The sequence below is a fragment of the Thermobia domestica genome, chromosome 14 (assembly GCF_964235325.1).
Source record: "Thermobia domestica chromosome 14, izTheDome1.hap1.1, whole genome shotgun sequence".
Taxonomy (NCBI): Eukaryota; Metazoa; Arthropoda; class Insecta; order Zygentoma; family Lepismatidae; genus Thermobia; species Thermobia domestica.
Genome location: NC_137467.1, coordinates 40321348 through 40335030, shown reverse-complemented (window position 1 = coordinate 40335030; position 13683 = coordinate 40321348). Strand labels below are relative to the sequence as shown.

General features: G+C 36.1%; 1 protein-coding gene across 3 annotated transcripts in view; it reads left to right on the top strand.

Annotated features, from left to right (window-relative positions):
- The first annotated feature begins 3197 nt into the window (after window positions 1-3197).
- The window catches only part of LOC145669646 (uncharacterized), a 995784-nt gene continuing 985298 nt past the window's right edge, over window positions 3198-13683 (top strand). The window contains exon 1 of one of the 3 annotated variants that reach the window (XM_081737888.1): window positions 3198-4324. The gene's annotated coding sequence lies outside the window, so the exon portion shown is untranslated. Of the gene's footprint in view, window positions 4325-4661; window positions 6022-13683 lie in introns of those variants that run through there. The other 2 variants (XM_081737893.1, XM_081737887.1) reach the window with 2 other exon arrangements.

The following is a 13683-nucleotide window of genomic DNA, read 5'->3' as shown; positions in this document are numbered from 1 at the left end:
TAATTTTCATGTTTCTGATCCATTCAGAACAATACTCCACACGAAAGTTTTTTTATGAGTCTCTTTCTCAACTCTTTATTCAAGGTCACACAAAATAGTACTTCCTTTCGCCAAATCTATCCTTGCTTTTATTTCACTTTCATACTTCACATCATTACTAATAATACTACAGAGGTATCGAAAACAAGTCATCTGTTCTCAGTGGCGTATTTACGATTTTGTTTCGGGAGGGGCTTTGCTAACTTTCGGGGGAGTGCTTTGCCTGAAAATGTGAAAATTCTGCAAGATATTTCATATACTTTACTATAGTAAGTAAGATTTCGGGGGGGGGGGCTTAAGCCCGGAAGCCCCCCTAAATACGCCACTGTCTGTTCTATTTTCTCTCCCCCTACTCCTATATTGGACACGGGAGCGCGGTGGCTCAGTGGTAGAGCGTTCACCTCCAGTGCTTGGGGTCCCGGGTTCGATCCCAGCTCGCGCCGTGTGGACTTTGTGGTGGACAAACACCGTGCTCGTGGGTTTTCTCGGGGTTCTCCCGTTTCCTGCCACTTTCTTCATTCCATCATTTCATTCATTTCTCATAATCACCGTCTCCTTTAGCCTAACCGGCATAACCATGGGACGTAAAAATCAAAGATTTCTTTTCATTTTTCTATATTGGACACTGATCGCTTCTTTCCAATCACCATTACTTTTGTCTTTTGTCGTCTCCGAAAGTGTATTTATTTTTATGAGAATACATACCTCCCTTGTGGCTATATGATTAGCATACGCATCTTTGGCGCAGGAGACCTAGGTTCGATTCCCGACCAGAGCTCATGTGGCTCGGATCCCACGTTAAGCTGTATAGGTCCACGACTCATATAGCCTCAGTGGTGAAAGAGACGCTGAATCAATTCATCTATCTATTGAAAAAGCTGTCTCGTGACGAAAAATTCTGACTTGTGGGCAACCCTAGACTCGAAACCTCACAAGCTCCTATAGAGAATCGAGCACGATCCGAAAGACGAGTGGAGTATCTATTAGCTACAAAGAGTTCGTTTTAGGCAAAGGATAGAGTTTACTGTGATATTATTCCACGTTCGAATCCCGTCGGTACATCTATATGATATAAATCTAAATAATAGTACAATAGGATTCTCATTTTCAACAGTTTATCCCGGGTGTTAATTAGACCCGCGGCACTGAAAAAGAAACATTGTACTTTCATCAGGTGCACACACAGAAATTTTTGTTGGGAATGATCCAAGCATTGGGGAGGAAAGGTACCGGTAGTCCAATACTATACGCCACTATTTCCATGTAGTATTGAATGGATATTATTCTGTACCCGAAAATATAAGTAATTGCAAAATACTTCGTCCTATATTTTTAGAAAATAATGATAGATTGTTTTTATAAGAGAAACATTACAAATGAAGTGGAAGATAAATTTTTCATGCTACATCAATCATTTCTATGTCAGACAAGTATAGCTTTATTGAGAAAGTGTACAAATATACAGAGTGTCTGAAAAGTCCCCTGACGTTGAACAACTGTTATTATCAGAGCTACAACAAAATGTAACAGGGGAAACCGTCTCCAAATATAACCTTTTCAATGTGAAGTGAAAAAATTTTTGAAATCGGACGAGCCATTTGGGCTGTACACTCTTTATGCGCCCAATGTTAAATGAAAATGCAACTTGGGCCCACAACATAAATGAATGAAGTTACTGTCTGTTATGCTAATCTGTCGATGGTCAGCCCCCATTTCAAACATACCCCCATTCACCACATTCTTACAAAAATTTGTCCACCTCCCGTCCCGTCCTTCCCTCCTCCAACCCCAGGTAAAGGGCGACGTTGCATTTTCATTTAACATTGTGCGGATAAAGAGTGTACAGCCCAAACGGCTTGTATAATTTTAAAAATTAAGATTAAAAACATTATATTTGGAGACGATTTCCCCTCTTACATTTTATTGTAACTCTGAAAATAACAGATGTTACTCTATGTCAGGGGATTTTGAAACACCCTGTACGTTGAGTTAGGAAATTTTGGGGGTTCGGACCTAATGGACCCCATCTCCTGTGGGTGCGCCCCAGGGGTAAAACTGGATCTGAAAAGGTAGAGGAACGGTTGGTAGCGGCATGACGTCACGCCGTTCTCCCTGCCTATATTTGACCATTGTAATTTTTTAGGAATTGAGGGACGCCATATTTTTTCGAGGTGGGGAGACGGCATCCTCCCGCGTTCCCCGGCATTATTACCCCTGGTGCGCCCCTCATTTTCATCAACCATCCAACACCATGTGTATATAAATTATCAGTGCTTTTTCCCTGTATTTCTCTCATATTGTTCTCATTAATTACCAACTAAGGGTTCCTTAATCCGCGAAAGTTAAAAACAGCGGTATATCAAAATTCCTCACATTGTTGCCCTGTCTTTAATTGTTTCTACAATTCGTCATTGTTTGTTTCTGGATGCATTGTTATTCAGGTCTTCGAATTCCGGAAGGCTCTGGTTTCTCGCACCCAGCGAGAAACATACCTCCCTCTCTCGCCCTTTGTAACTAAATTTCTTTGTGTTCTAGAAAGAAGGGTAGGAAGGTTTATTTGCTAGATTTCTGTTGTGTTTTGTTATGTGTGTCCTTTTCTGGTAATAGTAATAGTATTTGTAGTAGTAATAATAGTAGAAACGAGTTCTTATTGTGTTTTGCACTTTCCATACAGTACCGTGCCGCACAACAGTGCCTCCCCTCTATCGCCCTAGTTCAGCATTTCCTCAAAAGAACTGTATTGTTTGGATCCTGTATTGTAGACGCATTTATTGTATTAGCTAGTAGTAGGACCTGGTTTCTACCTCCTTGTCCTCCCTCCATTCCGCCTCTGAAAATCCCTTCTCCCTTTCTTCTTCCCTCCATTGCATCACCCTCACAACACATCCCCCACACCCTCAAAAGAATGAAAAAAAGAACACCCCTTTTTTTTTTGAATAAGCTTTTCCCCTCCTTTGTTCACAAATGCTTTTACATCCTGTTCGTCTTTTCGCGCACTCTTTTTCCGGACATATCTTGCATTCTTAAAAGATTCTGGTTTTCCGAAAAAAAAAAAAAAAAGACAGTGCAACACAAAAAGGACTGTATAAGAGTACGCATTCATTTTGCCTTTCTTTTTCGTTCATTTTAAGCGGAAAACTATCCGTCGTCGAGATTGTTCAGTCGACTTTCAGATAGGAACGAACGTGGTAAGAGGACGGAAGTTAGTAAAAACGGGGAATAATAATAAGCAGAATTAATCGAAAAATAAACAGCAAAAAAAAGAAAGAAAGAAAGAAAGAAAAAGAAAAGAAAAAAGAAAGAAAGAAAAAATACGGAAATAATTTGCGAAAGATATTTCGTTTTCTTGAATTTATAATAGAAATCAAAAACATATTCATACCGTGTGTTAAAAGATAAAAACTGTTTAACCTCGTTCGTCTGTAAATGTTTTAATTATATGTTTGAAAAGATGAATTAGTGATTTTCCTCATTTTTACAGTGCACTTTAACTGTACACGAGTTGGCACCATTGCCTTGCTTTTCTAATACATGACAAAGTGATGTTAAAAAGACCTCGGTCTAGTGCGAGTGACGTAAATGGAGATACAAATGTTGCCTGAAAACAGTGACACCTAGTGACAAATTTTATAAACTGTACAGTAATTGATAAGAAGAGCAAGAATTTCGTGGTTATTGTTTTGTAGAAATTTAAAGGGAATTTTATATTATTTCCTTTTTTAAAAAACAACGAATTTGTGACACTTTTTTGTGATTTCTTTCTAAAAATGTGAAAATTAAATCAACAGTGTAGCTTTATTACTTTTATTGACAATTAAAGACAGAATGGATTATGTAATGATAAATATAAGTTGTGACACCTGTCGTTCCATGCGTTGAAATCACCAGTTTAAAATTTTAGAGGAAACCCCGACGGAACGAACATGTAAAATTTTATGCAGTTAATTTTCAGTCATCAAGCTAGTGTTGAAATTCAATTAGGAATACTCCCTCTTCCCCAAGTATTATTTCCATTAAAAAGTTAAGTTTAATTGTACAAATTCGCTAACTGAATACTACGTGTGTGAATGGTTGTTCTTGCCTTCGTGTGTGTGTGTGTGAATGATGATGGCGTTACGTTTATTATGTGTTGTGCATAGGATAATGTATTACACAGAAGCCGGCTTGAAAAACACTCTTTGACTGTTGTTGGACTGACCAAAACTACTTTTAAAAAGAGGACAATCACCTGCCCCTTCCCACTCCCGACAACAGATGATTTTTTTTAAAAGGAAAAAAATTTCAGGTAGGTTAAAGCTTCTATCAGCATCAAAACGATTCCACACCACGCACATCAGTACCACTATCACACAAACTTCAAGTTTATATATGTACATTTTTTTTAATTGTATTTATTCCCCTCCTTTATTTTTTTAATCTTAAGGAACTCCCGTCCGTACTTTCTGTTCTTAATCTTTACTGTGTATATATATATATATAAAGTCCCTCTCCCCTTATGTAGTCTTTACCCCTCCCAGTATTTAACCTGTGTATGTACTCCGGCGACATTCCACATCAGAATAATTACTGTTGTAGTGGAATGGGATAGGACGCAAGAGGGGGGGAAGGTGTATTGGAAGAACGGACAAACTTGCTAGCTGTTTTAAGAGGTGGGAGTAACATAACTTGCTCCACGCATGCCGGTTTTGAAGGGGAGCTGTATTTTTTTATTTTTTTCCAGTCTCGTGTTTTCTTTTTTATTTTTATTTATTTTTTTTCCCTTCTTCTGAACGGGCAATCTCAGGTTGCCCCCGAGGAGGGCTAGTAGTGGACGACAAGCGTGAACCTGGAAGCCAGCTATCCTTCTGTGTTTAGTAACAGCAACTTGGGATCCACACCGCATGCAACAGGTCCATGAACGGCTAAAGGTAGTTGTTTTCATATACGTACGTAGTAGCAGAGCAAGCCGTGTGTCTGTTCTTTTAAAACAAAGTCGCCGCATTATGCTTGCTTTATTATAACACTTGCCAGATCCTTAATCTATTTTTTTTCCAAACCAGATTTCCTGATATTTTGATATTATTTTAATCGGCCGAAAAAAGAACTTAGTTTGGACTGGACCTTTATTTCAGCGTCGTGTGTGTGTGTTTTTTAATAAGACACTTTTTAACACGTCCACCTGCGAGAACTATCTAAAGACATCTGAGCATCGGCGATACGGTAGGCGTGTGTGTGTGTGTGTGTTTGTGTATTCGTGTTAGCCTTAAAGTGTGTGTGTTCCGAGAGAGGACAGAAGATCGCGCGCGCTCTGGAAGGAAAGAGGAATAAAGAAGAGGAAGGGAAAAAAATACGGCGGCACATCCAGAAAACCAGGAAGTGACGACAGAGCCACCACGTGAATTCTGATATTATTAACAAAAGTTGTGTGTTTTATAGGATTACTTATGGACCACGATACGATTTAACTTCGAGTGTTATTATGATTGTTATTATTATTTCTTTTTTAAACCATGAATGAATTGGTAAAGAAAAATGTTGCGTTAAGTGTGAATGGTGGTAGTGTTTTTTAAAACCGTTTATAATTTTTTTCTGTGCTTCTACTGTAAATAAAATCCCACCAGTAAACAACAGTGCAATGACAATATATTTATACCAGTCATATTCATTCATACAAAAATGTAATTAATCATCATCGCCATTCAAGGAATTTGTGTGACAATATTTGTGTACTAAATGTGTGCCCTTTTTGTTTCCTTCTTTTTCTAATCACAGGTGTTTTTTCAAGACATGAATTAAGTGTTGTGATTCAAGCCTGTGCTTTGTACGATTAGTTTGTTTTCTGAAGTACAACAACAACCTTATCGCTTTGTTCTGTTTCTCTGACTCACAAAAGTAATCGAAAAATAATGCAGTGTACTGAAGGTGTTTTAAAACTTCAATAGTTTAACTTTTTTTTTATTATTTGTGTGAAATCCTGGAGAGGAGACGTACTTCTTTGGACAGGTAAGTGGCATATTTGATATAGACTATCTTTAAATAAAATAATTTTTCGATTTGTTCTATAAATATCATGTGAAATTATTCGTGTAGAATAAAAGATTGTCGCTTATGGCAAAAAGGGATAACTGCCAACAGGCCCGTATCCACGGAGGGGCACGGGAGCTGGTCCCCCTTAACTTTTTACTGCCCCCTAAAATTTTCACACTAGGCTTGCAAATGAACTATAATGAGGTGATGAACTATAATATGGTTGGATCGCCCCCCCTAATTTATACCACCCCCTACATTTTTAGACTGGCTACAGGCTTGACTACCAATAAAAAAGGAGAATGAAAAGTTTTTCATGCAACATTTTAGTGTATTTTTTCTGGATATTATTATAGTAATTGAATCAAATTTCTTTCTAATATTAATACTAGTAGTAGTAGTGACCGAGCTGCCCATCCTCCCAGATGCTTAGGCGCAACTTCACTAAATTTACTATTCGAAAATCTACTTTTCTCTCCCCATCTCAAAAACTTTATCATTCTCCAGTTTGATTGTACAATTTTTAATAGAAAATTATGTCTCACCAAATGTTGACTATACCATTTTCAATGGAAAATTATGCCCCACTAAATGTCCTCGTGAGCGCAAACTACCCTAAAAGTTACTTGTGGATATCCCTGAATAGTATTGAAAAGTATATTGAAAACGAATGCTTAGCAAAGTGTTACGTGCAGATCTGTTACTTAGTAAGCTCATATAATAATACAAATAGATATATATCTTTAATAACTCAAGAAAACATTTTTTTTTTCATTTTTCAAATACAAATTCGAGTAGTGGTCCAGATTCCATTTTTAACAGAGGTTTCCGTTTCATATAGTTTAGATTCTGAAAAGAGACGTTAAACCAAATCAGTCACCAAAAAAGAACATCGTTTGATATCGTTTATAATAGCAATAATTTTGTTCCCTGTAGTACTATACTACTACTACTACAACAACTACTACTACTACAACAACAACTACTACTACTACTACAACAACAACAAATACTACTACTACTACTACTACTACTACTACTACAACAACAACAACTACTACTACTACTACTACTACTACTACTACTACTACTAATAATAATAATAATAATAATAATAATAACAATAATAATAATAATAATAATAATAATAATAATAATAATTATTATTATTATTATTATTATTATTATTATTATTATTATATAAACACTTTCCCTCTTTTATATATAACGTATGTTATATGTTAAAAAAGAATATCCCACCTAAATAAAATATTGATAGAGACACGTGAATCACGTTTTTCTGAACATCGTAATAAGTGTGTACTTGCACTTACGTAGGAATTTATTTCGGAAGAGGTCAAAATTCAATATGAGAATAGATTATATTAAAATTTATAAAATCACCTCTATACTAAATTTACAAAAAAAGTTGCGATATTCCGAGGAAGGAGTCCCCCAGACCTCCAGGACCCATCCCATGCGTACGTTCCTCACTGTGTATCTAACAATATTCACAAACTGATGTACAAATTTTGTATATTTACACTTTATAATAGAAGTTTCTCAACTAGAATTTTCATAATGAGTATAACTTCGATTTACTGGTTGTTGATCTATTATTTTAGCTTGCAAACGGTATTATTATTATTATTATTATTATTATTATTATTATTATTATTATTATTATTATTATTAGTAGTAGTAGTAGTAGTAGTAGTAGTAGTAGTAGTAGTAGTAGTAGTAGTAGTAGTAGTAGTAGTAGTAGTAGTAGTAGTAGTAGTAGTAGTACATTGTGATTGCAACCAGATGACGTACGGTTGTTACCAAAGCGAAGTAACTGACTATGTAGTTTCTTATCTTGGTAAATTTAAAGTTACTCTACCGATCCAAGGCTTTCAATTATAGAACTTTGTACTTATAAAATTCACTTCATATGAAAGTATACGGGAGCTTCCTTACTTGTTTATACGCTGCTGTACTGTATCAATAGGGAAAAACATATGCACTTCTATCCGGATTCAAACTTGTTCAGTTAGAAGAGAACTTCTGCCTGGGTAAACTAAAAAGCTGAGTAGGTCCCCAATTTCGGAGAACAGCCGGTTAGAGGACGAAACTATACAAACGGGAACACAGGACACACAAAATAATGCAGTCTGTGGACTATAGTGAAATTATCCGTTGCTTTCCCAGAGAACAAAGTTCATTCCAGTGGCAATGTAATTTTGTAATTATAAACATAGAAATTATAATGTGTAGGAAAAAGTATAGTTGATACGTATCTATTTCGTTTGTAGGTCTGATTAGATATTTTCTAAAGACATAGTATACCCTCCCCTCTGGTCTAGTTGCTAATACGTACGCCTCTGGTACGTGCAAGTTGTTTTGGGTTCGATTCCTGATGGGAGAGCATTAAAATTTGACCGTATTCCACTTTAAACGGGAGGTTCACATCTCATATAGCCTCCAAGCTGAAAACGAACTCGAAACATTAACAGGTAAACAAATAGTCAGTTGAACGGTGTTTACTTCTGTATCACTACACTTGAACAAAGGTGTAATATGATAGACCTGATTTTTCTCCATAAAATTATACAGAACGAGCTTTACTGTATGGATCTTATACTGACTCTAAATTTTCGTATCCCGACACTTAAAATTCATGTTGACAACTGTGGTCTGTTCTATTGCAAAAGAAAGCAGGGACCAACGTATTATTGAAGTCACCAATCTGGAAAATAGGCTCTTCCTATAACAGGATATGTACTGAACACAAAGAAATTTAAGGACTCGGTGCAAGAAGGGGACAGCTCCAATTTTAAATTTGTTCAGGATTGAAATAAATAAAGTCAGTTATTGTTAAAAAAAAAATCAACTTTCGTATCTGTAATCTTTTTATAAAGAACGGTTTTGCCCCTATAATAGCACTTTTCTTTATAAAAAGATTACAGACGCGACAGCACAATAAGTTTATTTGTAACAATACTTTGTTTCAATCCTGAACAAATGTAAAATTGGAGCTGTCCTCTCCTTGTACCAAGGTCTTCAATTGATATCTGTAATATATAGGGTCTACTACAATATGTTTAAGAAAACTATTGTAAATTTATTTTCTAACACAACACCAACACTGTAATTGGGCTTATGCCTGTTGTGTTATTCACACATAAATAAATAAATAAATAGAGAATGAAATCAAGGGACGTCAAATAATCAACAAATAGTATCAAGAGGCTTTAAATAAATAAAAAATAAAAGTAAGGGACGTTAAGTAAATTTAGAATAAAAGTAGTCAAGGGACGTTAAATAGAAAATAGAAGTAGACAAGAGACTTTAAATAAGCAGAAAATAAAAGGAGTCAAGGGACTTTAAATAAATAAACAATAAAGCAAAGAACGTTAAATAAATAGAAAATAATAGACCTTATAATTTTTTTTTCTAAATTACGAAAAATGGAGCTTTGAATCCTGGATCTCTAAATCCGCGCACGTGGACAACACATTTCGAATTAGAGTATGGCTAGGTCAGTGGAAAACTCTGGTTTAGTAAAATATTTCCATGTAAAAAAAATGTTACAATGTATACGCAGGGGTAAAAGTGTGGGGGAACGCGGGGAACGCCGTTCCCCACCTTCAAAAATCATGTACGGCGTTCCCCTAGTTGCTAAAACATTACAATGGGCAAAGATAGGCCGGGGAACGGTATGACGTCATGCCTACCGTCCTCCTACGTTTTGAGATCCACTTCTACCCTTGTATATACGTACACGCATGTCCAAAATTATTGTCGCGTGTCTATAAATATGTTGTTGTAGGAATATAATTTGATAACGAATTCGCCCGGTATTTCTTATAATGTTAGTGTGTGTATAATCGATAAAGACATGTATGTGGCAAATTTAATGTCAAAAGAGCAGTAAGTAAGAACAACAAAACGAAAATAAAACTTTGTTGTCCGTTTAGCAACATTTTGTTTTACTCATTCTAATTTTCGTATTTATAATTCTTTTCCTATGAAATTTACCACAAATACACATTTCCTGATTATACGCATAGTACCAGTATTAAGAGTACCTTGCAAGATCATTATCAAATTATATTCTTACAGGAAGACAGTTATAGATATACGACAATCATTTTGGACATGAGTGTACATAAATGGGCTTGAATCTCATCTAGTTGTTACGAAAAGATGAAAGGGAATTCAACGATAATCAGAATAACAAATGCGAGAATCAGATAAAGGAAACAAAATCTACTGCCATCATCATCATATGTATTCTGTCATAATTAGCTGGCAATTTTGTTGCAAATTGAGAAACTAGAATAACTACCGTCTTTAATATCGTGTATCTTTTTAAGTTGTTTCACCCTCACTTAGGGTTGTCATCTTTCCAAAGCAAAATGTATTGACACTTGATGTAGCTATTCGAGATCTACACAGGACGAAAAGATGTACCAGCGTTTCTTTTACCGTAATAATGTAGCATAAGTCTTTCTGTAGTGAAGATCAAATTATACATTTGATAAAAGAAAAGTGAGAGACAATTTAATACATATAGGCAATATAAAACATATATAATATACCAGGACACAAAATCTCTGGTCGCCAGGCTGCCATTGACGACTAGAAATTTAGAGCGGGCGACCAGTGTTCAGTAGGAATCGTTTCTGCCTAAACTCACAGGGCTGCGCAGTTTCTGTTTCACACGAAAATAACACAGCCACACACACACAATAAATAGGTAAAAGTTTTGTGCACCAGGCTCCATGGCATTTATTCGATGTATTTTGTTACGCCGATTCCAAATTTCGAAACCCCAGGACGGTCGAACGTGTCAATTTTTTATGGCCGAAAAACTTTAGCGGTTTTGGGTACACAGTAAAAAATGGTTGTGTTAATTCAACTCAATTTTAACACAGGGCAGTAGTTCCAGCGTGACTACCACTATGCGGTGTTAGTTCAGCACATACCCCGTGGTGTTGGCGTTTAACACAGGGGGTGTGTTACGTCTTTAACATGTGAGCGTTAATGAACCACAAAATTACTCCCCCAAAATATGTTAAATAGCCTATACGCATAATTTGTTTACATTATGCTGAGTCTAAAAAGCACTTTAAACAAGTAAAAAAGAAATGTACCCCAGTGGCGGGAGGAAGGGGGCACGAACCATCAACATTTCAATTACTATCAGCGTGCTCTTCCGACTTGGCCATGGAGGCGATGAAGAAACCGTTGCTTGTAGAGGGATAAATTGTTGAGGTCTTTTGAATTTGGCTAACCAGAGTGCTCCTTTAAGCCGCGTATATTCGACGATAACCATTCGGGATAAGATAAAATCTGCTCGCCATGTAGGCCTAATTTTATAACAAAATGACGACTGTCTACTTACTTTATTTTATAGTTCTTCCATATTCACTTTCAAATGATCGGCGTCAGTTGCCATCTAATAAAGTTGATGCGTTTATTGCTTCTAGTACACAATCGCTTAGAAAAAGAAGCAATAAATGCATCAAATGTGGGAGATGAATTTAGAACACCTAAATGGCACATGCCTAGCACATCTTGTGCTGTTAGGGTTGCTTCAGAAACATTATGTAAAACAATTGAAAACACATCGCGTGGTTTGCATTTTGAAATTTTGCGTATACCTGGATTTGTTTAAGTATTTCTTTCTACTGTGTTTGTCTGTAGCTTCACTTTATACGCCTTTATAATTAGATGCCCAACATATTTGGCAATCACGCAGAAAACAACACCGAAAATTCTACACTTGTGTTAATTTAACATACAGGCTGTGTATCATTTCAACTACGGCATTTGACATACAACTCCAAATGGAGAGTGAGTTGTTCTAACCACTTGTTTGTGTTATATTTTAACACAATCGTGTTAACACATAGGCATGTCGTTGAAATAACACAACGATTTTTTACAGTGTAGGGAGGACACACATAAGACAGCCATACAAAAGAAATGTGTATAGCGGACCCTAGGTATGGGTTCGATGTATTTTGTTACGCCGAATCGAAATTTCGAAACCCCAGGACAATTATTGACCGTGTCAATTTTGTTTATGGTCGAAAAACTTGATCGATTTTGGATAGAAAAGAAATAGGTTTTTCTCCCATAAAACAAAACTGACACGTTTCAATCGTCCTGGGGTTTCGAAATTTGGATTCAGCGTAACAAGATACATAGAGCCTATACTCTGGAGTCTGGCACAGAGCTTCTATTTATGTATGTATTTATTTATTTATTTATTTATTTATTTATTTATTTATTTATTTATTTATTTATTTATTTTGTGTGTGTATGGCTGTGTAATTGTCACCGAGTGAGAGAAAACACGGAATGTGAAGTCTTCACAACGGAAGTGAAGTCTTAAGCTAAGGTATTCTTTTTAAACATGTATATGAATTGTCCAGTTCAGAATTGATCATCCTGAATCTAATTCTCTGGTTTTGAAACTTTATGCCCTGATGTAACCTCCTTGTTTACCAAACCAAAGGCCGGTGGGGGGGAGGGGGGACTTCTAATAATTCGTATGTGAGAGATACTGTCAACCATCATTTTTGGATTGGCGAGTGCGTCTGACTTTGAAATTTTGCGCCCTGTAATATACAGTATAATAAAACCAGTTGAGAATGCTCGAAGAGCATTGCCCGAACGAACTTAAAAAGAATTAATTTTCCTTATTAACTTCCACAGGCTTTATACCAATTGTTCTATGTACTTTATTATTATACTCATGAAACAATTCTTGTAATATATCTATCCATTTATAATTTCCTTCAGTACAGTACTAAATTTTTCCACATGTTTTGTTTGAGAATTCTGTTAAAACGTTCTACGATAAGTTGTTTTACGAATACACGTTCAAAATGGAGGGCTTAAAATTGAAAAATTCGCTAAATATCATCTCTCTATGACTTAACAGTTCCTTAGATATGGCTCCTTAAATCTCCCGAAATCGGATCTCTTTTGCCTAATGTCTGGGGAACAGTGGCCACCGGTTACTATTTGGTATCAAAATGTTCACCATCCTCTTAAGTATTGATCAACACCAATATTATGATCTCTCTGTGACTTACGGTTCCCGAGATATGGCTCCTTATAGGAATGCGCATGAGGAGTAGAGACAGGATTTTCCTGACAAATTTCGAGTCGAGACACGGCTCTTCCAATAGAAAAGTATACATTTTTCGAGTCGAGACATCACTTTTACAGTACATTTTCGAGACGAGACAGCCACAAATCTTGTCTCGTGCGCATCCCTAGCTCCTTAAATCTCCCGAAATCGGATTTTTTTTGACAATATCTCGGGAACGGTAAGGTTGACGCAAAAAATTCCATCACTTCTTTTAGATAGTTTTTGATGTTCTTTAGAATGGAGGGCTCAAAACTGAAATAGCAAATAACACACACACACACACACAGAGAGAGAGAGAGAGAGAGAGAGAGAGAGAGAGAGAGAGATAGACATAGACATAGAGAATTCAGTAACGAACTTTTTAAGTTGGTCAAAAATATGGCCAATTTGAATAGTATATAGCTTATTTATGGGCCTACACATTACGTATCAAAATACAAGTAAAAATAGAAATAAATAATTGTAGTATCACAATATAATTTTTGTTG